This window comes from Octopus sinensis, linkage group LG5 (assembly GCF_006345805.1).
Source record: "Octopus sinensis linkage group LG5, ASM634580v1, whole genome shotgun sequence".
Classification (NCBI taxonomy): Eukaryota; Metazoa; Mollusca; class Cephalopoda; order Octopoda; family Octopodidae; genus Octopus; species Octopus sinensis.
Window position 1 is genome coordinate 75,725,052 of NC_043001.1, and position 27,500 is coordinate 75,752,551.

Consider the following 27,500-nt stretch of genomic DNA (forward strand, 5'->3'; position numbering starts at 1 on the left):
CAGTGTTGTAAGGTTATGAGAGATGAGAGGTGAGCGAGAAGAACATGGAGCAGGATACCAGCTAATTTCTTCTGATACATGGTTTCAATTTACTCTAAGTTGTATCATCAACTAGGATCGGCTGCTTGATTGGCTCGAAGGCTCTCAACATTACTCTCCAACCCCTGATCCTATCTGCGGTCTATCCTCATTCGCGTATTGTATTACTACTACAGTAACCTCTTTTACTACTGTAACTTCGTTTTCTACTGTAACCACTGTTAGTACTGTAACCTCTGTCACAGTAGTAGTAATACAACAGCAGTAGTACTATAGTAGCTCCTGGAACTAACTGAACTCGTGCTCCATCCACTCAGGGCCATGCAATTCACACGCCTCTCTTCCTCTACTCACCCGTATTTTATCTTCACACATACACCTTGGTCCATACTAAAAATTTCCCAAGCCTCTCTTCTCTGAAATTCAGTTATTTTCAAGTCCCTATCATGACCATGTATTTATCTTGAAGTTGTTACATTGCAATCGTTCAAGAAAAACTTTAACGCTATCGATCACGCTGGTTTAGGGCGACCTGAGAACCTGGATACACAATCTATTCTTGTGATGGTTATCTGCGAAAATATGGACACCCGTGGAGATGTCTTTGACAAATTGTGATATAACCTATTCTTATGGACTCTTACCAAACTGTTAGACAGAAAACAGCAGACATACGAGCATTTAAACTGCCCCTGAAATTTTTCTATACATTACAAAATATATGTGGCCTTATATTACAAAATATATGTGAAGAAAATATAAGTGATTTTCTGGGAATAAAAATTTACTCGAAGTATTTGTTCTGGGTCTTCGTGCTTTAAATTCAAATCCTGCAGGAGTTAACTTTGTCTTTCATTCTTTCGGGATCCATTGCCTTAGCTCTTCAATATAAATTGAGCAGGCCTTATGAGGAGCCCACTTCTTATCCGAATCTCCTAATTTCAGACCAAAGTAGACATAAGATATTTTGACAAATTTGGTAAAGTCTCGCTGACGTTTCTTAGTCATAAACTCGCCATAAATGTAATAATAGTTATCCGCGTTTGCTGCACATCTTCTAGAAGACCTTATTGCTTCAAATGGTTCGGAGGTCAGTAAAGAAAGAGGAAGGGGGCAATTTTTTAACAGCATATATGATATCATTAAAGTATACATAATATCATTAAAGAAGCATCGAGATGTGACTTGTCATACATGTACCTTCAAAAAAAGGCATGAGAAAATACCTGAAATAAAAAAGCGATACTTTTTAACCTAAGCAATGTAAGCTTGTAAAGTGCCTCTTTTTCTCCTCACTGTTTGTGGATGGCTGAAGCGACAGTGATGAAGGCACTTCTCTGTATAGCTGAAGCTATTCAAATGCTGCCAGATGCTTATTTTTCAAAATTACACATTTAGTTATGCTGTTAAAGTCTATTTAAGTATGGCAATTAATTGTAATAATAAAGCACAGTAGTCAAATTCGGGTATAGTATCGATCTTGCGAAGAAATTGTACGTGATAGGATATCATAGTAATTTTTGAAATGAGTTGGTAAAAATTGATCAAATACACCCAATGAATGTGGAACACTTTTTGGTCGGTCGCAAAACTGTGTAGTCAAGAAAGATTATTGAGAGAGAGAGAGAGAGAGAGAGAGAGAGAGAGAGAGAGAGAGAGAGAGAGAGATAGAGCAGAGAGAGCAGAGACACCAGATATCAACTCGTTTTGTCTGTAAATTTCCAAACGGTAAGTTCAAACAATAAGTGCGTGAATCTGAGAGGGGAATGTGTTGAATAAAATTATAATTAACTGATCCTCCTGTATTTTCTGTAATCCAAGGTCAGAAACATTTCAGTACTCCTTCATGTGTAGTATATTTATCATTAACCGGTATGCTTGTCATGAATACAGATTTGTCATAATACCGGTACTTTACAAATAGACTTGGTATATTTAATATAAATCGATTTCTGTATAAATAACTGTTATATCTTTTCTGTTTGTCATGAGCTAATGTCCCTATGTATTAAGGAATATTTACCAAATTTGAGAGTAAGATCCAGATGCAATCCAAACTAATCGATGGATAAAACAGCACAGCTCCGATATACAAGCACTGGTATTAAGCGTTATAAGGCGGCAAGCTGGCAGAAACGTTAGCACGCTGGGCGAAATGCTTAGCGGTATTTCGTCTGTCGCTACGTTCCGAGTTCAAATTCCGCCGAGGTCGACTTTACCTTTCATCACTTCGGGGTCGATAAATTAAGTACCAGTTACGCACTGGAGTCGATGTAATCGACTTAATACCTATGTCTGTCCTTGTTTGTCCCCTCTGTGTCTAGCCCCTTGTGGGTAATAAAGAAATAGGTATTAAGCGTTGATTAATGAAGAAGGTAAACGTAGTGAAACAGAAGAGAATTGTATATAAATAGTAGTAGCACATCCTCAGGAGAACAAAATCACAGAACGTGAACCCACATTTCTTGCACTGCTATTAAAACTGATTAAATATTATTCTTTTATGTAATTTCTTTCCGCGTATGTATCAATATGTATGTAGATTCCTGTGTGTGCCTATGTGTGTGTGTGTTTGTGTGTGTATATTTGTCATCGTACGTATGCATATCTGTGAAATTCCGTATCACCTCACACTCGTATGAATAGAATCGATTTTATTCCATCGTTTTCAAGAAAAAGCACACAGAGGAAAATTGTAACTTCATGTTTACAATAGCTATACTTCTATACAACCGCGCTTTCTGTTTTTCCCTCTCCTCTTTGTGTGTGTGTATATATATATATTGTAGGTGTATGTATATATATATGTATATATATATATGTATGTACGTATGCATGCATGTATGCATGTATGTATGTATGTATGTATGTATGTATGTATGTATGTATGTATGTAAGTATGTATGTACAATATTGTGTGAGAGAGACAAGGATATGAAGAGAGAGAGTTAGACAAGGCTGTATGTACATCTGAGTGAATGGGTGTACACTTTAACATATTTTTGTTGCGCTAAGATGAATGAAGCTGTTTGTACGTTTACATATTCAATGTAATGAATCATATGTGCATTATGTGTTTGTGCGCATATATATATATATATATATATATATATAGTGTGTGTGTGTGTGTGTGTGTGTGTGTGTGTGTGTGTGTGTGTGTTGTGCGTGCGTGCGTTCATTTGTGATCATATTGATGCGATAGCTAGAGAGTATGAAACTGCAATATATGTTAGAAAAAGAATATGCGCTTGGGCGTGTGGGTATTCATAAACGTTGTCAATAGAGTGCGTATGCATATCTAACGGTTGTAGTTCTGTCTTCATCAATATTCACGACGTCATGGTTATCGTTATTAGGAATATCACTTTTAAAAAAACCTAATATTATGCATACCCGCATAAATACATACATATATACATATATATGTATTTACACACACACACACACATATATATATATATATATAGATTCATACACATATTATGTATGTATATATACACACGCACATATATATGATACACTATGTATATATTTATACGTATCTATGTTTGTATCTCTCTTATATATATATGTGTGTATGTATATATATATATATATTATATATATATATATATATATATATATATATATATATATATATATATATATATATATGATGTATGTATGTATGTATCTATGTATGTATGCATGTAAATTTATACTTACATATATATACATTTATGAACATATATCTGCACGTACATAAGTGCATGTGTTATAATGTGTGTGTGCACGTGCGTGCGTGTGTGCGTGTGTGTGTGTACGTATGTATATATGTAAGTATGTATATATGTAAGTATGTATGTATGTATGTATGTATGTATGTATGTACGTATGTATGTATGTATGCATGCATGTACGTATGCCAATTAATGTTACCATAGAGTTGGCGTTAGCTGAAACGATTGAACAAGAAAAACGAAAAATACTTCCTGGAAAATATTGATAGCTAATCTGATATTCAATGAGGTTACCAAAGTTAGAAATACTAGGAATAATGACAGCCGATAAGAAACTTTCAATGTAACTCAGGTGTGTACTGCCGACGATCGGATTCTGTATGTATAATATATAGAAGTATTGTTGTCGAGATTTTCGTACATATATATATGTATTGGATGTGAAACATTGGAGTTCCAAACTCTGCTTTATTGTGTCTTTCATGTTTATGGCTTATTATTCTTTTGTTTGTATATTATCTGAATTGATTTACCATTTGTAGGAAATAATGGTGTCGTTGCAGCCATTTCGACTCTGTGCCAATTCCCAGATTCTGAAGTTGCCCAGGAAACGATGAATAGATGAATGATTGAAAGAATATAAGAAATGTAAAGTGTTACAACAACGTTACTAGCTAGTAATATCAGAGAATTAATCTGCCTTAAATCATCTATTTCTTCCTTTAAAAAAAAGGACACAATGAGTGATGTAGTCCGAGATACAATATGTCGATGAAAGTAAAACAGACGGGATGGTTACTGTTTCAAGTCCTTTGATTAAATATTTACTCAATCAGAGCCACCTTGGAGCTAAACAACAACGTAACTACAATAATAGCTAAATAATAGTTTTATCTTTTCAGGTTGATCTGTCAAACACATACTCTCTCCCTCCCTCCCTCTCTTTCACTCTCTTTCTTTTTTCTTTCTTTCTTCCTGTCTCTTGCATGAGTGATACAATAGTCAGCACTCCTCCAAATAATAACTTATTTTTACAAACATAAAACTAAATAGAAAAGGAATACAAACGTAACATCCTTTTTACGTAAAGTTTCCATATACTTCAATCCGTTTATCTATAGGGAAGCATCTACATATTGTTTATATTGGTTTTCGATACCATTTTTGCATTCATCTTGTATTTGCTGTTATTGGTGCTGTTGCTTATATTTTTTGCTGTCAGTTCTAAGCCCATGTTTCAGCCTTTATCCAGTAATACTATAATCAAAGGAAATTCAAATATGACCATCCCATCTGTCATAAATACATTCAAACATTGTATATGTTATGCTATGTATTTTTTCTTTCTGTTTCACATGGTGAGTTACGAGGAAGACCAGTAACTTAGATTACTTTAATGTTCTTTTGAATGTACTTCTGGTCAATACCGACAGGAATAAGGAACAGGAAGATGATTCCAGAAGACGGATTGTTTCAGAGGATAACGGACAACTTAATTAGAGTAAGAATTGGTTAGCATAGTGGTCATTGTGGGGCTGGGTATGTTCGCATCTAGGATGATAGCAAGTGGAGAGACAAATGGCCTGGCGCATCTAAGTAATGGACATATGATACCAGCCAGATCGGAGGAACAGCAACCATTATAGTAGCAACAGAAGAAACAGAGAGATGGAAAAACGCCTTTGGGCCAAATATTGGAATACGTGTCATCGTAAAGATGATAAGTTGAGATTTGAGTAGAATATGGTTGCGATTTTTGCTGGTCGAGTAACCACTTAGAGATACTCACATCGGCTTGTTTGATCATGATGTTTTATTAGTAGAAGTAGTTTTATTTATCTTGTATATCTGTATTCTGTGTATCTTTACTCATTAATTTACATCTATTTTGTGGTTTTGTTAATGGAATTGTATAGTTTGTATGAAGCTTTTAACTACTTGAAATATCAATTGCAATGTTTCGTTATCCGATGCCCTTCCAGTGTAGATCGTCTAGACGGAATTTTCTAGCATCATCGATTCTTACAGAATTGCATGTTTAACGCCGTGGTTTACTGACTGAACCTCTCAACCTTCTTGCAAACAATAGATGAAATTTGACGTCATTCCTGTTGAAAAGTAATGGGACACTCATTAAATTTATAGTGCAACTACAGCAAACATCAATGAAGTCTACGTCTACTCTCTTCAGTGGTATTGCATACTTACAATAGTAATCATGTAATGAATGGTTGCTGTCAAGATATGAACATTTCGGGTTAAGATACCAATTATTGATTCATAGTTTATAGACCAGTATCCCTCTGAGTCAGTCACATGCACTCTGTAGTATATATATTATAAAAATATATTAGCAAGATGTGAAAATGTGTTTTCTTCGTTCCTTGTTTCTACCATTTTGAGTGGATATTGACGCGCGCACATATCTATTCGTACAAGCATATATATACATATATATATATATATATATATATATATATATATATATATATATATACCCTCTAAGTAATGTTGGCAAATGGAATTGGTATAAAAAATGAGTATTGTCAATTTAATTTTAAAATTCCATATGTGGCTGAAGATTGCTCTTCATTTTAAAACTGGTGTAATACTTACATTGTTTAATTAGATGAAGTAGCATGAAACGATTGTACTACACTATCTTTGGATATCATTGTTGCTTATTTTGATTATAATCACTCCATTTGATTTATATGGATAATACCATATCAAATCCTAATGCCTTTAACTTAAGTACCATATTCATCTGAATCTAAATTTTCCTGAACTTATATGCATATATATATATATATATATATATATATATATATATATATATATTGTTGTGTCTGGGGAGAGTCTTTCTCTTTTAGTGCCTTATTATTTAACACACTCACCGATAAAGTTTCCACTTGTTTATTTATTTTTCCTAAAATTTTCGTTGCGTCTTGTTTTCAATCATTGTTGCAAGACGCAACGAACATTTTAGGGAAAATAAGTAACTGAGTGGAAACTAAACCGGTGAGTGTATTAAATAACAAGGCACTAAAAGAGAATGAGTCTCCACAGACACAACAGAATATGCTTCAACACACGAACCCACATAAAGAATCTTGCAAACTATATCCCAAAACGAAGTATATGTATATATATAAAAGAAGGAAGATGCACACATTTTTCATATACTTTTTAATATAATTTATAACTGAGAGAGTATTGTTTGTCGAAATTATGACATTGAAATTATTGGAATTTCGCATTTTCTTAAGAAAATTCTAGTCCATGTTGTGTATGGAAGCTTGTAAATGAAATGAATCAACAGGCAGAAAAATCTAACGAGAGATAATTAGTGATTGATATTGTTTGGGATAAGGGCGGTCATTACTCATTGGGGGGGGATAAATATACAAAAACTCATAATGCTAAAGTAGTGAGATGAAATATTTACAGTCATGTGTATGTGAATATGAATGAAAATATATACTGAGATCAAAGATGGTTTTGCGTTCATATTTAGGTGTGCTCTGTATTTTTCGATAAATAAATTTTCTTTATTTAAACGTTCTTCTACAGAAATTCTTTCTTTGCATTATTAGATGGGGAAAACTGAAGTTTAGTTCGATATTACCGGCACATCTCTATGTGTTCACTCAAAGTAATCTCTCTATACTGTGGTTAACGGATCTGTTCCTTATCTAGTGTGCTTCTCCATCTAAGTGCCATATTTGCCTGTCCTATACAGTTATGTCCACATCCTGAACAAGTTATCACAAATGTGGACGTCATAACTGTGGAGCATGCCCTAACCTGCAGGAAGGCTCAGAATTCCTATTCAAACAAGGAGATAGGTTCACAATTAAGACCAGTTTCACTTGTAACTCTGAGAATATTATTTATGCGATAAAAAATATATTTAAAAATATCTTAAAACTGTGTGCATTTTTATTTTATTTTACATATATTTATTTCCACTACAACACACCACATGGGGTTAGCCGAAATTCTCCTCCTCCCTTTTTCTTACTATATATTTTTAATTTCCAAAAATAGTTAAGAGGGATATATAATCCTAGCGGTGCCGTGCTAGCACTAATCGGCTAAGATTGCTGACTAACCTCAGTAAATGTAGATGAAATCCAGTTATTTAAATTTACTATACCCGGTTGGGCCTCACTGTTATCGGTTATATATATATATATAATATATATATATATATAATATATATATTATATATATATATATAGCGAAGGTCTGGCTATGTAGTAAGTAGCTTGCTTACCAACCACATGGTTCCAGGTTCAGTCCCACTGCCTGGCACCTTGGGTAAGTGTCTTCTACTCTAGCCTCGGGCCGACCAATAGCTTGTGAGTGGATTTCGTAGATGGAAACGGAAAGAAGCCTGTTGTATGTGTGTATGTATGTGTGTGTGAATATGTTTCTGTGTCTGTATTTGTTCCCCCACCATCGCTTGACAACTGATGTTGGTGTGCTTACTCGACGTCCCTAACGGTTCGGCAAAGTAGACCACTCGGCATTTTGTAAATCATTATCATCTTGTTTACGTCTGCTGGACATCGAATCATTTTAAGGCTGATTATCTCCTTTGCGATCTTCTTCTTCTTCTTCTTCTTCTTCTTCTTCTTCTTCTTCTTCTTTTTCTTCTTCCTCTTCTTCTTCTTCTTCTTCTTCTTCTTCTTCTTCTTCTTCTTCTTCTTCTTCCTCTTCTTCTCTTCTTCTTCTTCCTCTTCTTCTTCTTCTTCCTCTTCTTCTTCTTCTTCTTCTTCTTCTTCTTCTCCTTCTTCTTCTTCTTCTTCTTCTTCTTTTCTTCTTCTTCTTCTTCTTCTTCTTCTTCTTCTTATTATTATTATTATTATTATTATTATTATTATTATTATTATTATTATCATTATTATTATTATCAAGTTGAATCAAATTGTTTTCGTATTTCAAGCTTTAATTAACTGTCCAAACAAATTACATACGTAAAATGTTGTATCATCAGAATATATCCCACCATATTCCATTGGCTGTTACCATCGTTGTGTCAGAAGCTCAATTCCACGCTTATACAATTTGGCTGATTCAGATGCAAAACCTCCCTGGACCCGTTTTCAGCTTCATCCACTTTGTTGAACTTCCGTCCATACAGGAAATGAGCCATGACTCGGAAGCTCTGATGATGCAAAGTCTAGACGGTAAGTTGGGTGAGGCAGCATTTCCTCCCCATCAAGTTCCTCATCCCTGCCCTTGACCACTTTGGTAGTGTATATTGGGGCATTGTTATGTTGTAGGAGTCCACATCATCGGTTATCAGATACCGAGTAGTGGGCTTTTAAAGCATCATGTACTCGCTGCACTTGTTGAGCATAAAGGTTAGAGTTCACAGCATGACCATCAGAGTCAAACTCAAATTCCACCAAATACAAAACATAACTGTCTGTTCAAACCGACCTCGTTTGACAATAGGTTTTGAAGCCTAGTTGGAACGAAGTCATTGATTTCTCTTATGAAGATTGCAAAATTCAATTTTCATCTCCAGTTACATTTCGATGCCAAAATCCAACATCTTGTGGCGTTTTCAGCAGCCGTTGCAACTGTTCATACGCCGTTGCGTTTGATCATTGGTTATTTCATGAGGAACTTCTCGAGAGCATCTGTTCACACGACCGAGCTTATGGACGTGTCAGTTGATAGTGCTTCGTGAAAGACCAATTCTGCTGACAGTGTAAGCGTGCTTGTGTTTCGCTGTTGTTCATCCGTTTCAAGCAAAGCCTCATCTTTCACAACAAAAGGTCTCCTAGACCTTCATTTGTGCTTAATCCTTTTTACCACAGGTAGCATAAAATGGGTTTAATTGCATTTTTTTTACCACTCGTTTTCAAAAGTTTGAAGCAATAAATAACAACACCCCAGCCTCCCACAGAAGACTATCTAACAAAAATTTATTCCCATCAGTTCACTTCGAGGATAACCACTGGACGACCTTTGATGAAGCTGCACCGACAATATTGGAGGGTTGAATTTACAAATGGGGTTATGGGGAGTGAGCTCGGAAAATACACACGATCAACCGTACAGAATCCGAGCAGTAAACCTCAACGCCCGGTCACAGAAGTGAAACAGAAATCGTCCAATACTTCCAGAGCAATGTATATTCAACAAATATTGAGAAAACAATGCGCGCTGACAAACAGGGGCTCGGAATATACACACGACCAACCGTACAGAACCCGAGCTGTAAACCACAACACCCGGGCACAGAAGTGAAACCGAAATCGTCCAATACTTCTAATGCAATGTATATTCAACAAATATTGAGAAAGAAATGCGCGCTAATAAACGGGAGTGTGAGGAGGGGTGTCAGAATATACACACTAACAACCGTACAGAATTCGAGCAGTGAACCTTAACACCCGGTCACAGGAGTGAAACAGAAATCATCCAATACTTCTAAAGCAATGTATATTCAACAAATATTGAGCAGAAAATGCGCGCTTAGAAACGGGTGGGTGGGGAGAGGGCTCGGAAAATTCCCACGATCAACCGTACAGAATCGGAGCAGTAAACCTCAACACCCGTTCAATGGAGTGAAACAGAAATCGTTTAATACTTCTAATGCAATGTATATTCAACAAATATTGAGAAAGAAAAGCACGCTGACAATCGGGGGTGTGGAGTGGGGACTTGGAATGTTCTCACAATCAACCGTACAGGATCCGAGCAGTAAAATTCAACACCCTTTCACAATAGTGAAAGACAAATCGACTAGTAATTCTATTACAATGTATATTCAACAAACTTTGAGTAAAAAATGCGCGCTAATAAACGGGGGTGTGAGAAGGGGGCTCGCAAAATACACGAGCAACCGAACAGAATCCGAGAAGTAAACCTCAGCACCCGGTCACAGAAGTGAAACAGAAATCGTCTAATTCTTCTAATGCAATGCATATTCAACAAATATTGAGAAAAATAGGCGCGCTGACAAGCGGGGGTTTGGGGAAGGGGCTTGGAAAATTCTCATGATCAACCGTACAGAATCCAAGAAGTAAACCTGAACACCCGGTCACAGGATTGAAACAGAAATCGTCTAATACTTCTAATGCAATTTACATCAATAAATATATAGAAAGAAATGCGCGCTGACAAACGGGGATTTGGGGAAGGGGCTTGGAAATTTCCCACTATCAACCGTACAGAATCCGAGCAGTAAGCCTCAACACCCGGTCAGAGGAGTGAAACAGAAATCGTCCAATACTTCTAAAGCAATGTATATTCAACAAATATTGAGAAGAAAATGCGCGCTGATTAAACGGGGGTGTGAGTTGGGGCTGCGAAAAATCCGACGATCAACCTTACAGAATCCGAGCAGTAAACCTCAACACCCGGTCAGAGGAGTGAAACAGAAATCGTCTAATACTTATAATGCAATGTATATTCAACAAATATGTAGAAACAAATGCTCGCTGTGAAACGGGGGTGTGGGGAGGGGGCTCGGAAAATACCCACGATCAACCTTACAGAATCCGAGCAGTAAACCCCAACACCTGGTCACAGGAGTGAAACAGAAATCGTCTAATACTTCTAATGCAATGTATCTTCAACAAATATTTAGAAAAATTGCGCGCTGACAAATGGGGTGGGTGGGGAGGGGTCTCGGATAACACACACGAACAACCGTACAGAGTCGGAGCAGTGAGCCTCAACACCCGGTCACAGGAGTGAAACAGGAATCGTCTTAAACTTCTAATGCAATGTATATTCAACAAATATTTTTGGGTGACCAAACCACACAACACACACACACACCCCACACACACACACACACCACATATATATATATATATATATATATATATATATATATATATATATACATATATACGACGGGCTTCTTAATGTTTGCGTCTACCAAACCCGCTCACAAGGCTTTTGGTGGCGCGATGCTATAGTAGAAGACACTTGACCAAGATACCACGCAGTGTGACTGAACCCGGAACCATGTGGTTGGTAAGGAAGCTCTTTACCACACAGTCACTCCACTCCTTTAATTTCTATACATTTCTCGAACACGTCCCCTCAAAACTCTCCCACGCTGTTACCCCGAACACACTTCTCCTCAAAACTTATATTTTTTGTAACTTTCAAATAAAATGGAAAAAAAATCCTTAATTTCATATTGCTGTGGGAAAAATACTCCGAAAGAAATCTTTCCAGAAATATGAGTAGATTGATTACACATTTCATTTCATTATGTTACCGCAGTTTTGTGAGATTTGGCTGTTATTTCTAGCATGAAAATAGCTGGCTTGAGGCGTGGATATATATATGTATATATATATTTGAGAAATTGATGAGACAGTTTTGGTTCGGAGAAAATACAACCGATGGTAAGTACAGATTATTTTCATAATATTATTGATTGTAACAGAATACTTATTAATCGCAACTTCAAAATTTCAAATCCCCCCCCCCCCATTGCTTCAGTTTTCACTTTTTGTTTGTAAAATTTCAATTTCTCAATATATATATGTATGATATTATATATATATATATATATATATATATATATTCCCCGCCTCAAGCCGGCTATTTTCATGCTAGAAATAACAGCCAAATCTCACAAATCTGCGGTAACATAATGAAATGAATTGTATAATCAATCTACTCACCTTTCTGCAAAGATTTCTTTCGGAGTATTTTTCCCACAGCAATATGAAATTAAGGGGTTTTTTTAAATTTTATTTGAAAGTTACAAAAAGATATATGAGTTTTGTCGAGAAGTGTGTTCGGGGAAACAGCCCTGGCGTGTTTTGAGGGGACGTGTTCGAGAAATGTTTAGAAATTAAAGGAGTGGAGTGGCTGGGTGGTAAGTAGCTTGCTTACAGATGGACGTCTTTTGTTCGACTGCTTGATGTCACGTCTTTCGTCGTGAAATATTGAACTTTGAGGCTCAACTACAGGTAAGTGTTTGTTGTATTTTTTGAGGGCTTAGTGGAGTTTGTTGCCCTGTATTGAATATTTTTTGGTGAGCAACAATCTCCACTCTGCTCCAGACATTTGCCTGCCTGTGGTCGTGCATAAAGACTCACTTTGCAGTGAGAATTGTATTTTTTGAGGAGGCGTAGCCCCTACGCAAAACTTATCCGTCGGGGTCTGGGTGGCAGCGGAGCCAGGCTCTTGAATGTTAGAATGCTTCCTGTGGCTAATTGGGTGGGGTAGAAAGCAATTTTGACCCTATGGACCCAATCAGCCAAAGATCTGGCCTTCCCAGATTTTCTAAAGATGGCCGGTTCTAGGTATCCGGTGACTCTTGAGGGACGCCCCCCCCCCACCAAGTGTCACCTGTGCCTGGAATCGGGTCAATTAGAGGAAGTGCCCCAACACCATGCAAAGGCACTGGAAAAACTAATAGAGGAGGATGTTGTTCCTCTAACGGATCCTCCTGGAGGTGTAGAAAAAGTCGAGGAGGAGGTAACCCCCTCGAAAGGAAAAAAAAGAAAGAAGGTGGACAACAATGGTTGCCCACCGATGGATCCCGTGGCGGCGGGAGGGAAGGAGGCATACGGACAAACCGGAGGAACCTCACTCTCCCGACGCGAAAAAGGGGAAAAAAGAAAAGAAAGAAAAACGGGGCATCGGCGGCATGTTCCGAAACCCCTTCGGTGGAACGTGAGCCACCGGAACGAGAGGCTCAGTCAGTGGGAATTGTGCCACTGACAGAGCCGGCTGAAGCCCCTCCCCGTGAAAAGAACGTGAAACCCGTCGTTTTCTACCTAAGCGAAGGGCCTGTCGAGAAGTGCTTCGACGGTCTTCTAGGCCGAGAACGATTGGACTCGGTTAGTATAGACTGCTCAGACTGGCCTCCGCAGGTGACTGCGGACGTCGTGAGTCAGAAGGAACTGTTCGAGGTCATGGTGACCTGTAATAAGGAAGATTTTGGTTTCCTCTTTCCGGGCCCCTACCTGCCGATGCAGGTTTTCCCGCAGGCGGCTTGGGATTTGCTTGGGGGCTCCGATGAGGAGGATTGATCTTATAGATTGTGTGTGTATTGAATATTTATTATATATAGTTGTAATGGACTATTAAGTCCAATAATTGCTGTTTTTGATGGAAAAAAAAGAACAATGTTTTAGAGAAGCAGAAAATCGGCGGGCGTTTTCTGCTTTCTCTCATCAATATCATTCTTGTTTCATCATTCACCTCATCAATGTATATGTCCTGCCCGCAAGCTACTCTTTGTAATGCCTTTATGGCAAATCTTAATGCAATAAAGTAGCTTCCTTACCAACCACATGGTTCCCGGTTCAGTCCCACTGCGTGGTACCTTGGTCAAGTGTCTTCTACTATAGCCTCGGGCCAACAAAAGCCTTGTGAGTGGGTTTGGTAGACGGAAGCTTTAAGAAGCCCATCGTATATATGTATATAGGTATATATATATGTGTGTGTGTGTGTGTATGTGTGTATGTGTGTGTGTGTGTGTGTGTGTGTGTGTGTGTGTGTGTGTGTTTGTCCACCCAACAATATTTGTTGAATATACATTGCATTAGAAGTATTAGACGATTTCTGTTTCACTCCTGTGACCGGGTGTTGAGGTTTACTGCGCGGATTCTGTACGGTTGATCGTGGGAATTTTCCGAGTCCCCACCCTTGTCAGCGCGCATTTTTTGGGGTCATATTCCTATAATATACGATGCATTACACCTGTTACACATTTTCGTTTCCATTTTCCTCACCGGGTGCGGATCTGGATATTAACCCAAAAAAGTTATATGTATATGTATTTATGTACGTGTATGTGAAAGATGATATGTGTGTGTGTGTAAGAGAGAGAGAGAGAGAGAGAGAGAGGGAGAGAGAGAGAGAGGGAGGGAGAGAGAGGGAGAGAGAGAGAGGAGAGAGGAGATGAGTGAGTGTCACTGGCACTTACATGCAAAAAAGTACATGCATGACAACACACCTTCTCTCTCACACACTCACACACTCACACACACGCACGTCCATTTCATAGACATGTACATACACCTTTCACTTTCTCCTCTCTTTCAATTTCTGCTCTCTTCAGAGCATAAAGAAATAATTTTTTTACGGAAATTAACGAACAGTCATAAGGTCGACCAAAGATCGAGTTGACAACTTTACTGCTTCAAACGAAAGAATGCAATAAAATAACTTCTTTTCGCTCACACATATTCACGCACACACACACACTCTCTCTCCCTCTCTCTTTAGGTGAAACTTCTGTACAAATTATGTTATTTCTTGCTGTGTGCACGCGAAAATTACGGCTCAAATCCAAATGAAATCACTATTTTCTATTCTGTGGTTCATGTTTGTAAGGACCGTGTTTAAAATCCTGGTCTTCAACATAAACTTAAAAAGTTCTCCCAGAAATCCTGTCCTTTAACTTTTGTTTCCAGCATGTTCAAGGTAACATTTGTGCCCCTCCCCCTGATTTTGTTCCTAAATTTCTTCCGATTCCTACGTTTTCAGTACAGGGAATTAGGATTTCGCCCAAAAGGAGAGACTGATTATTAAATTTAGCTCATGTATGTGCATATACGCGACGCGCTTCCATACATTTTCCGTCAAGTAATTCACTCCTGAACCATTAGTCGTTCTGAAACACAAACCCGACGAATGTGCCATGCAGTGGGATCTAACCCGAAAGCTCATGACTGCAAATCTATTTGTTAACCATGCAACCACAACCGCCCCTTGGGGAGTTAAAATATTCAAGATACAGCAGAGGATACTCTCAGGAAATATTTTTTCGTATACATCTGTATTGTTTAACTGAATGAGCATATAGATTCTCGCCAATAGTTATCCATGTAGAAGTTAGAGAAAAGTTATACAATTAAGCTATATTTACGGAATATACGTAATTGGGAAACATAAAAAACTTACTAAAAGATATATACGTAAGACATTTAGTATGCACCATGTTATTAAAATACAATCTTACATGTATCTGAGACAGGAACGACGTGACGCTATATTACTTGATCGTAATTTACGTGATGAAGTAGATAAGCAGAACAATCCGATAAAATTCATTGGAGAATTATATTGTGCTTTAAGGAAGCGGTACAAGCAGAAAATACTCGCACACACTTGTACATACACACACACACACACGTACGCACACACACATAGAAAGAAATAGTCATAGATACATATACGTATATATGAAGATAAACATATTGCCATATATATATATATTATATATATATATATATATCACATATGTGCATATGTATATGTGTATGTATATCTATATCCATGTATATATATATATATTTATATATATACACATACACAACCCACACACACACACACACATATATATATATATATATATATATATATATATATATATCTTCAGGGAGAGAGGAAAAAAGAGAGAGAAAACAGAATGACACACGCAGAGAGAGTAAGGGGGAATCAGACTAGAAACTAAAGTCTAGCAATGAATAAAGTTACATACAAGAGTTAAATACAAGAGAGATGAGGCAGGATATCAAGGTAGATTATTATCGAAAAACCTAGACAAGAAGGAATCAATTGCGTAATGGTACCTAGATGCATCTCAACAAACACAAACTCACTGAATGCAACAACAGAGAATGAAAGAAATTATTATGAAAACCTAGAGGGTGAATGTTTGTGTTAATATTAAAAAACGGAAGAATGAAAATTGAGAATTAAACTATTTTACTGCAAAAAATTTATATTATGATTGTGTAAAGTAGAAAGAAAAAGTAGACAAGGAATAGTTAAAGAATATAATTGATTTTTTATCCATATAAGTTATGTAATATCCATACTGGAACGGAAATATAGCGGTAGATAAAAGTAGACATAAGCATAAATATATGTTCATACTTATGTGTGAGCGTGTCAATATATGTATGTATATATATGTATCATATATATATATATATATATATATATATAATATATATATATATATATATATATAGCATACACACATGCGCACACACAGACACAATAACACACAGACAAGTATATACATACACAATTATATGTTGATATAGAAAGAGACGGATGAGAGAGAAAAAGATGCATATGCATATATACTTATGATACATCATATATTTATATATATATTATATATCTGCCTATCTATCTATCTATCTATCTATCTATGTATCTATCTATCTATCTATCTATCTATCTATCTATCTATCAATCTATCTATCTATCTAATCATATACATACATATGATGTGTTTTATTCGCCATTGAGGCACTATGAAACTAATATAGCATCTACATATCATACTCAATAGACCGGGCATAACAATTATAGATGAGGAAAAGCGAAGTTGCTTACTAATCAACACATCATGCCCGTTTGATTACAGGATCGTAAAAAAGGAGGGCGAAAAACAAAAAATAAAAATACAATCCCTCAAAATTTGAAATATGTAGAATTTGGAGCCCGTTGGGAACAGTAAGCAAAGATATTGACACATTGCTGAAGAAGATAGAAATAGAATGCCCAGTAGATCTCCTATGGAAAGTTTGTCTTTTAGGGGAGGTAACGATTATCAGGAATGTTCTAAGCACATGAAAAACAGCTGAACACTTATGGATACCTAAGGTTACAGCTAGTAACCCACTACCCAAATGAATCTTTCAAGGAATAAGACCGAACCTGAGCTAAACCAAAATAATAATAATAATATAATAATAATAATAATAATAATAATAATAATAATAATAATTCCTTTATCCCTGAGTATTCGAAAATGTAAACATCCTTTTCATTGCAAAAGTCCTAGTGCATTCTCCAAATCGACAGACAAACGAACATCTCAAGAAAACTTAAAACTTTAGTATAATACCCAAATACGTAAACACGCCTTTTATTACAACAACACAATAGAATTCAGAAATTCAACGACGTGATTATCAGTATAGATGTATATATATATATAGTATATATATATTATGTGTGTGTGTGTATATATATATATATATAATATATCATATATATATATATATATATATATATATATATATATATATATATATATATACATATATTATATATATATATATATATACAGATGAATATGGTACTTAAGTTGAGACACAGAATTTAGTACGTTACTATCCATACAATTTCAATGTAAGGTGATTGAAATCAAAATAAGCAACAAGGATATCCAAAGGTAATGCAGTAGGATCGTTTCATGCAACTCCATTTAATTGAACAATGCAATCATTACATCAATTTAAAGTGCAGAGCAATCTTCGGCTGCACAAAGACATAGAATTTAATTAAAGTAAAAGAGATCGACACATTAGTATAATTATACCTAAAATCTCCAAGACGTTAAGGAGATAGACAAAAAACATGCTGCCTTCACTCCGGCATAGAAGCTACGAGTAGTTTAGTCGCTCTGTTAAGACCCTCCGTTTCCGGTTTTAAATCACTTTTAGTCATCCACAGCCATCTTTTATCTCTGTCTATCTTATCTTCAAAATCCCTACGAAATTTTCCGTGCATTCTTTTCTTTACCAACCTATTTTAAGTTTCATTCGTTTTCAAGTGATTGTATAGTGCTTAATTTTTGCACTCTTTCATCCTTCATAAGCCTGACCTTCTTACTTCTAATAATGACGGTTCTGAGGCGTTTTTTTACTACCAAGCTATGTTGTTTTCTTCGACTCTAATGCTGTTTTCGCATCCTATCAGTCCTCTTCCTCCTTTGTTTACTTGGTACATACAGTCTGTCTGCGACACTTTTTGGGTGGAGCATCCCATATCTAGTTAGCAACTTCCTTGTCTTTCTGTCTAAGCTGTTTAATTCGTCTACTGTCCATGAGATTATCCCTGCTCTATATATAAGTAGTGAAACCACCCAGGTGTTAATAGCCTCGATCTTATTCCGTCCGTGTAATTTCGACTTAAACATCAGGTTCACTCTGCGCAAGTACTCCACTTAAATTTTTGTCATATCTTTCTCCATCAATTTGTCCATTTCCAATATCCCCAAGTAATTATAGCCCGCCTCTTCTATCTGCTAGCCCGTCCATACATTTGATTTTGCCTCTCTTCAATACTAACAGACTACACTTTTTCAGTCCGAACTCCATTCTGATATCAGCACTGAAAGTATATACCGTATCAACGATGGAACTGTCTTGGGCTTCAACTTTACCATAAAATTTGAGGTCATCCATGAATAATAAGTGGTTGCCGTTTTGTTGGCGACTCTTTAAGACATACCCAGCATTTTCTTTCCTCAGAATCAGTGCTAGTGGTATCATGCACAGTACAAAGATCAGTGGCGACAGGCAGTCCCCTTGGAAGATGCCTCTCCTGATTTCTATTGTCCATAACCTTCTTCCGTATGCTGTCCACTTCGCCATACTTTTTCCAAGCAATCGCTCAACATTCGATGCAACACCAAATAGGTTCCTACATTCCATAATCCAAGAATGTGGGATCATATCGTACGCCTTACGATGATCGATCCATGACATGGCTGAGTTAGTTTTCCTCCTCTTGCACTCTCTAAGTACAGTTTTGTCTATCAGAAGTTGACGCTCGGTGCCTCTGCACTTACGCTTTGCAACCCTTCTGCTCATGTTGCAGGACTCCATTTTTCTCCAGATGTCCGTACATTGATTCTGTGGCTATTCCAGTCAATAATTTCCACATAATTGACAGGCAGGATATCGGCCTGTAATTGTCTAACCGTATTGCCTTTATCGATGCTTTTCAAGCACAGTACTTTCCTACCCATTGTTAACCACCCTGGTGTTACTTGGTCAGCATTGAACAAGGAAGATTTGGTGAATGTCATGCAGGAGTAGCTGCACGATAATTACCAAATCTTTTGATCCAGTAACCTTGAACTCCATCGGGTCCCGGAGCCTTCCAGTTGCTCATTTTTTGCTGATTTCCTTCACTTCTCTAACTGAAATGAATAGTTCTCCCTGTTGTTTGTTTCAGATCTTGCAACCATTCAGCATGTGAGAGTACCAGTTGAGCATTGGGGACGATATGATCGATATAATCTCTCCCTCGAAAATTTCGGGTCTTTTATCAAACTTTGAAGCCATTATTACTACTGGGGTCGATGTAATCGACTGATCACATCCTCTCCCGAAATTGCTGGCCTTGTGCCCAAATTTAAACTTATTATTATTATTATTATTATTATTACTATTATCATTATTATTATTGTTGTTGTTGTTATCATCATCATCATCATCATCATTATTATTATATTATTATTATTATTATTATTATTATTATTATTATTATTATTATTATTATTATATCATCATCATCATATCACCATCCTCATCCTCTTCATCATCAAAATAATCGTCATCATCATCATCATCATCATCATCATCATCATCATCATCATCATCATCATCATCATCATCATCATCATCTTCATCACCATCATTATAATATACATAGCTACCAAGAATTCAGTCACTGCATTTTATTTTCCTACTTCCATAATTTCTTTCCAGAATTTGTTTTCTTTCAAATCAGAAATATTATTTCTATATTATTCTTTAATAAATCTACTTGTTCCATTTAACAATCATTTCTTGTGGTTTTCATTCCTCTTTTAAAAACATTTCGATTGATATGTAAACTTTCACTCTGATGGAGAAGCCATGTTTTGCATTGCGAAAATTATGATTCTGTAATTCTTTTTATAGGTATGTACACACACACACACACACAAGCACACAAACACACCCACACCGACAAACACACACTCAGATACATATATATATACATATATTATATACAAATATATATATATACATATCATATGTATATGTCTATATATATATGTACACGCATACATACATGATATATACACATACATATATATATTAATATATAAGTATATATATATATATATTGATGTATGTATATATATATATATATTAATATTCAAATATTTTATATGTATATGTGTATGTGTGCTTGTGCAAATGTTTGTGTGTGTATGTATGTATGTATGTATGCATATATACATATATATATATATATATTCATTCGTTCAAAGCAGTGTAAAATTTGTTGTGTTAAATCAACCATTCTTTGCCTAAATTGAATTCCTGTAAGAGTTTCTATCATAAATGAAAAATAACATTTCATATTTTTATTTTTATTTATTCACACACAGACACACACAGACACACACACCACACACACACACACACACCACACACATACATATATATATTATATATATATATATATATATATATATATATATATATATATATATATGTTTATATATGTTTATATATGTTTATATATTTATTTATCTGTTTATTTGACTATTGAAACAACATTCAGCCTTTGCCAACGTGAAATAAAATTCACAGGGATTGATCGCTTGATTCCAGATGAACGGTTCTAAGTCCTCTGTAGAAGAAAAGAGAAACACCCGGGGGGTAAGGAAAAATACCTTGAGGTGTATAGTAACGTTAGTGAAGGCGTGTGATATACTGGTAAGGATAAAAAGTTCGTGATTTCTCTATACTTGGACCCGGGACTGCGTTTTGCTCTTGAGTGAGACCTTTCCTTCGACGTTCCTCCAATTCATTCTGCTCGCAATACATAATCCTGCGAAGGGCTGGAGTCCGGTTTAAGGGAAAAGTTGTAATCTTAGTCCCTTATACGCCATAGAAACTGGGTCACATATGGCCCTAGGAGTCCTAAGATTCAAGACAATAATGTCTGGGGCTCGATGATAATGAAGACGATGGTGATGATGATGAAGATAATGATGACGATGACAATGACAGCGACGGCGGCGACGACGACGACGACGACAACGGCGACGATGATTATGGTGCTGATTATGGTGATCATGTCTTTGTTACTGCTGAGTCGACAGATAATCGTTTGGTATACAATGACATCACATTCTAATCTAATTGTATTCGTTTACTGGGTTCAGATCACGTTGGAAATAGTTTTGATTTTTATTTTCCTCTCCCTGTTTCATAACATGAATGGAAAACTATTTTCCGTTCAGATTAAAACCATAGGGAAAAAATTATCTCCTTTTTTTTTATATAACTTTTTAGTTTTTTTAATCATGATAAACAATAATTATGAGAGTAAGAGAAGTTAGTGAAGGAAATGGCAGAATCCAGAATTGGCGGAGACCTTTGTCGAGGGTCTGCTTCCTCACCAAATAATCCAAGAGTAAATACAGCATTTAAAAAAAGGATAGTTACTGAGAGGGAACGAAACGATATATATTTCAACAACAGCACAGAAGATCCTCGCATGTATACTATTTGATTAAGTGTCAGGCAGGACTACGTTATGGGTTCAAATCCGATAGAGGTATGGTCTAGTGTTTATCTTTTTCGGATTGCAGAACTAATTATCAGTACGGCAGGAGTCTATTCAATAACCGAATAACACAAACGGGTGTCTTTAAACCCAGTTCAGACATCTTTATCAGCGAAATGTGTATACATACATAGATTTAATCTGTCTTTATTTGTTACAATCATTGGACTGCGGCCAATGCTAGGTCGCCACCTTGAAGGGTTTTAGTTAAACAAATCGACTCTAGTACCTATGTTATTTTTTCAACTGGTATTATTATAGCGCTAAGAAGGGAAAAGCTGTAATTTCTGGATGTCTGGTTTTCAATTTGACTGCATGGCCGCAGTCAAATAACTTAAACATTTAAAAGAATAAAAGAATATATAACTATGTGCATATATTTACTTATGTCTGTATCATATATGTATGTATGTATGTATGTATGTATGCATGTATTTACCTATCTATCTATCTATATATATATATATATATATATATATATATATATATATATATATAATATATATATATAGCGATAGATAGATAGATAGATAGATAGATAGATAGATAGATAGATAGATAGATAGATAGATAGATATATACATACAAACATGCATACATACATAAGTAAATATATACACATATTTAGACATTCTTTTATTCTTTTAAATGTTATATTCATTTGACTGCGGCCATGCTGGATCACCGCCTTTCAATATATATATAAATTTAAATTGAAAACCAACTAATTGAACTACCGAGAAGATTTATGAATAGTACGCCAATCTATGTTCCCGATTAACCCAGGAAAATCAAACTGAATGCTGATTATTGTGGAGTCGTTGCATTTTAATGATCATAGAACATATAAATTTGCAAGCCATGTAAAGTAGAGGTGCTGAAGTGTTTTGGGAGTAGATTACGGATAATGACTACAAAATATAGTTGTTTTACAGGAAAGCGAAATTTCTTGTCAGAAACAGCCACAAAAATAGTGTAATGAAATTGAAGGAAGTCCTTGAAACTTCCCCACTGCTTGTTTATTTTTTTCAACAGCAAAGGAATCTATTTTTCGGAGACATAAGCTAACAAAAGCCCCCTTTATTCTGTCTTCCTACATAACCGCACATAAATTAACAGCGAATGCTGCATAAAATTAAATTGACATGAAGCTTTCTGAAAGATACGTATAGCTTTCGTAAGTGGAAACAAAGCTCTTATGTAAAGGTTGATTCTTTAGGACGAGTCATATACGATTGTTTAAAAAAAAGGCTAGTACGACAATACTAAAACGTATTTGAAACAATGGACAACAGTCGGACTATCATAATGGAAGGGTAAATAAGCACCTTTACAGTGAAACAACGCATTGGTAGGTAAAGAAATGTATCGAGAAATATAAGATAGAAGGAAGGAAACATCACCTTTCAAGTAACTCAGAATACGCAAACGTAAGCTTGCCAAAGTTTAATGCAGTTTAAATATGGAGATTAAGATTGTTTGGTATTAGATATTCATCGCATACAGTGTTCCTAGCCAATTTAACCACTGTGGCAGGTGGTCAGTCGAAAAAAATAGACAAAAGCCTTTCACTTTTATAAAAAGATTAAAAAATTAATGAAGACCCTACATACAAAAGTAATATGTCCATTTAGGTCCATTTACGCGGGAGCTCTGGGCAAAATGTTTAGTGTATGACCATCCTTGGGACATAAGTAATGTGAGTGTAAATTTTGATAAAAATAGGTTGGGAATTGTGGAAATGTATGCGTTCAGTGTTCCTAGTCAATTTAATCACCGATGCAGGTGGACAGTGGAAATAAATAAATAAATAAATAAATAAATAAATAAATAAATAGACAAAATCCTTTCACTTTTATAAAAAAGATTAAAAAACATAAATGCACATACACTTACAAACCGACATACACATACACGCAAACACACTCATGCATACACAGACACTAACGCACACAGACAGACATACACACACATATGTATGAAAAAATACGAATGGCTTTTCTGATAATTTTACCACGTTAGTAATTAGATGCTTAAATACCTTATGATTTATAGACATCTATTTACTGATGTGGAAAATTATCAGAAAAGCCATTTCTCTACCTCCTTCCTATGTGTATGTATGTACATATGTATGCATGTATGTATGTATGTATATATTGCTATATATATATAATATATATATATATATATATATATATATATATATATATATATATATATATATGCACCTATATACATATGTGTGTAATGATACATATGTATGTATATATATATAGGGAGAGAGAGAGTGTGGAAGAAAGGGATAGTGAGAGACAGATTGACAGAGATAGAGAGATAGATAAATGTAAATATAATATATATATATATATATATGTATATATATACATATATACATATGTGTGTATGTATACATATGTATATATATAGAGACAGAGACAGAGTGAGAGACAGATAGACAGAGATAGAGAGATAGAGAGATGTGTATGTATGTATGTATGTATGTATGTATGTATGTATGTATGTATGTATGTATGTGATGTATGTATGTATGTATGTATGCTGTGTATGTAGGATGTAGTATGTATGTATGTATGTATGTAGATAGATATGGGAGCAAGTGCTACAACTTAGCAAACACTAACATAACAAGTGCAACATAAGCAAGTTCCTAATTTCGGCAAGTGCCATCTCACTAAGTCCTGCACAAAAATGAAAGTATTGATCAGCAGAAATTGACCTCTTAACCTTTGAATTATCAACTATAATAACCTTAAAAACCGGCTAAACTAACTGCTACAATTTGTAATCCGGTTATAAACAACTTTCAAAAAATTAAATTTTTTAAAAATAATTTCACACTTTGAAAAATGGAAATTGAAATGAAAATTGTAGAAACGCAAAGAGTTAAAGACGAAATTCTCTATTGAGGGCATTCATACAGGGGCTGGAACGAAAACGGAAAGTACTGTTTGCTCTAGATGCTGCGATGGCAATTGTTCTTGATCGATTTCAACGCCTCTGAACGAAAAGTTAAAGAATGTCACCTTCATAACCACGTACCAGCCCTTGCTATACAAAAAGTCGAGAAAGGCTTAAACAATATGGCATCCGAAGCCGTTACCACGCAGGTACCTCATCCCCGAACAATAAGTGATACACTACTAGGTACGACAAAAGAAGGATTGGTTCGAGTTCCGAAACGAAAGGCGTTGACAAGCAGAATCCAGAGGGAACTCAAGGCAAGTTGAAGTAGAGCTTCCACCAGAACAGCAACGGCCGCTGACTTGATGATCCACGCACAGTACTAAACTGCAACTCACGGAGCTGATGAAGTCAGATTCTTGTAAGAAGATGCGTCTAGTGTACCAGATCAAATTTTTATTTTTCCTACTGACAGCATGCTTAGACAGGACAAGCCACAACCATCATGTGCGACGGTACATTCACAATCGCGCCAAGGCAATTTTAGCAGATTTATACGGTGCACTTCATAAAGCTCGTCGTCGTGTTAGCCATTATTTATGCTGTTTTTCTGTCCTAAGCTCAAGCTATTTATGACCGTTTGTGTGACGTTATACTGTGTCAGCTTCCTAACTTTTCACTTCAATATGCAGACTTTGAAATAGCAGCACTGAAGGCTCTCAGACAGGTCTTCTACAACTGTCAATTACAAATTTGTTTCTTTTTTCCCCTTTTCGGGAGCTATATGGCGGAAAATCCAGGCACTTGGACTACATCGAAAATGAGCAGGTGAGGCACAATAGTTTGTGCGCTATGGCGCTTCTACCGGAAGCGCTTGTTGTAAATGTGTATGAAAACAAGATATATCTCAAGCAAATATTGCCACTATGAATTTACAGCCCTTAGTTTCATACTTTGAAGAGACTTCAGGCCCACTTTTTTCCCTTAATTTATGGAAAGGCAGAGAATGAACACCAAAAGGAATCCCAAGACAAATAAATCAACTAGAAGGATGGCACAGGAGAACACGGACATAATCTGATTGTTCTCAACCTACTACTTGGAGGTTCATTAATGGTTTTAAGGAAGAAGCCCTGCAACATGCAGCTTTGCTACATATTCTTATAAGCGAAAATGCCCCAGCTTCAAGAAAAGAACAAAGAGATATCAACTCAAGGATTTCAAGCCTTATTGAACTCCACACCAACCGTGCAGTGAGGACAAAAGACTTCTATTGCTGTATTGCTTACAACATCATCATGAATGTCTGAGTGATAAACTAAAAATTATTAAAGTATCTCTCTCTATATAAAATGCACTTTGTCTGTCTGTGTGTCTGTCAGGTTGTACCCTCACCCTGACCACGGATTTCAACCGATTCTGATGAAACTTGACACACACATAGCCCAATGCCATAATTCAAAACTAACGCAGCGAAAATTTTGAAACGTTTCCCCAGTTCTGAAAAAATTGATAAATTCGACATGGGGTCGAGAATTTAAGCTTTTCATATGCAACACATTTTCTGTTATAGTTTTCGCAACTTGCAATCGATTTTCACCAAACTGCAATCGATTTTCACCAAACTAACATGGTGAAGCTTAATGTTACCCTAAGAAACTTAATTCTGACGTTACTTTTCCATGCAATACCTTACCATCAGAAAAATTCGATAAAATCATGCCATTTTGGAAAATCGCGTTCAAATTCAAGATGACATATTTTCAACATTATCTTTAACAAATTGGCAGGAATTTTTTTTTAAATTCACTGCGAGCATCATGTCTGCTCCAAGGAGCTATATGGCCCTTTTTATCCCAATATGATACTGTATTACTGGAAAAAATCGGTAATTAAATCATATGTGGCACACATAGCAAACAGATTTGTGTATTAAACACAAACCACAGACTGTCTAGGAGACGCAACTCGACCTTCTTTAACTCTCTTACTCCCCCAAATAACTATCAAACAGCTATCGATAATTCAACCCACAGGGGGAAATCTAGACTTAATCTTCAAGGTATCCCACATACAAACCAAAGATTACATCGAAATCTCCAGACTAAACTAAGTTTTGGTGAACCAATTCCTACCAGGAAGAAATTACATTCGAGACTTTACCCCCAACACCGCCAGTCCATCAATAAATCCCAAGGCCAAACGCTACAAGTCGCTGGGTTACATTTGGGCGAACAGTGCTTCGCCCACGGTCAACTCTACGTGGGCTGTTCACGCGTTGGGAGGCGCAATGATGTTTTCATGTTTTCGCCCAAAGGGACAGCTAGTAACGTCGTATACACAGAAGTATTCGAGTGAAGAGAAGACATTGCAACCTATACATACGCCTTCGTTCCCTAGCGGGAAATGACTAGATCGGGATTAGTCGTTGCC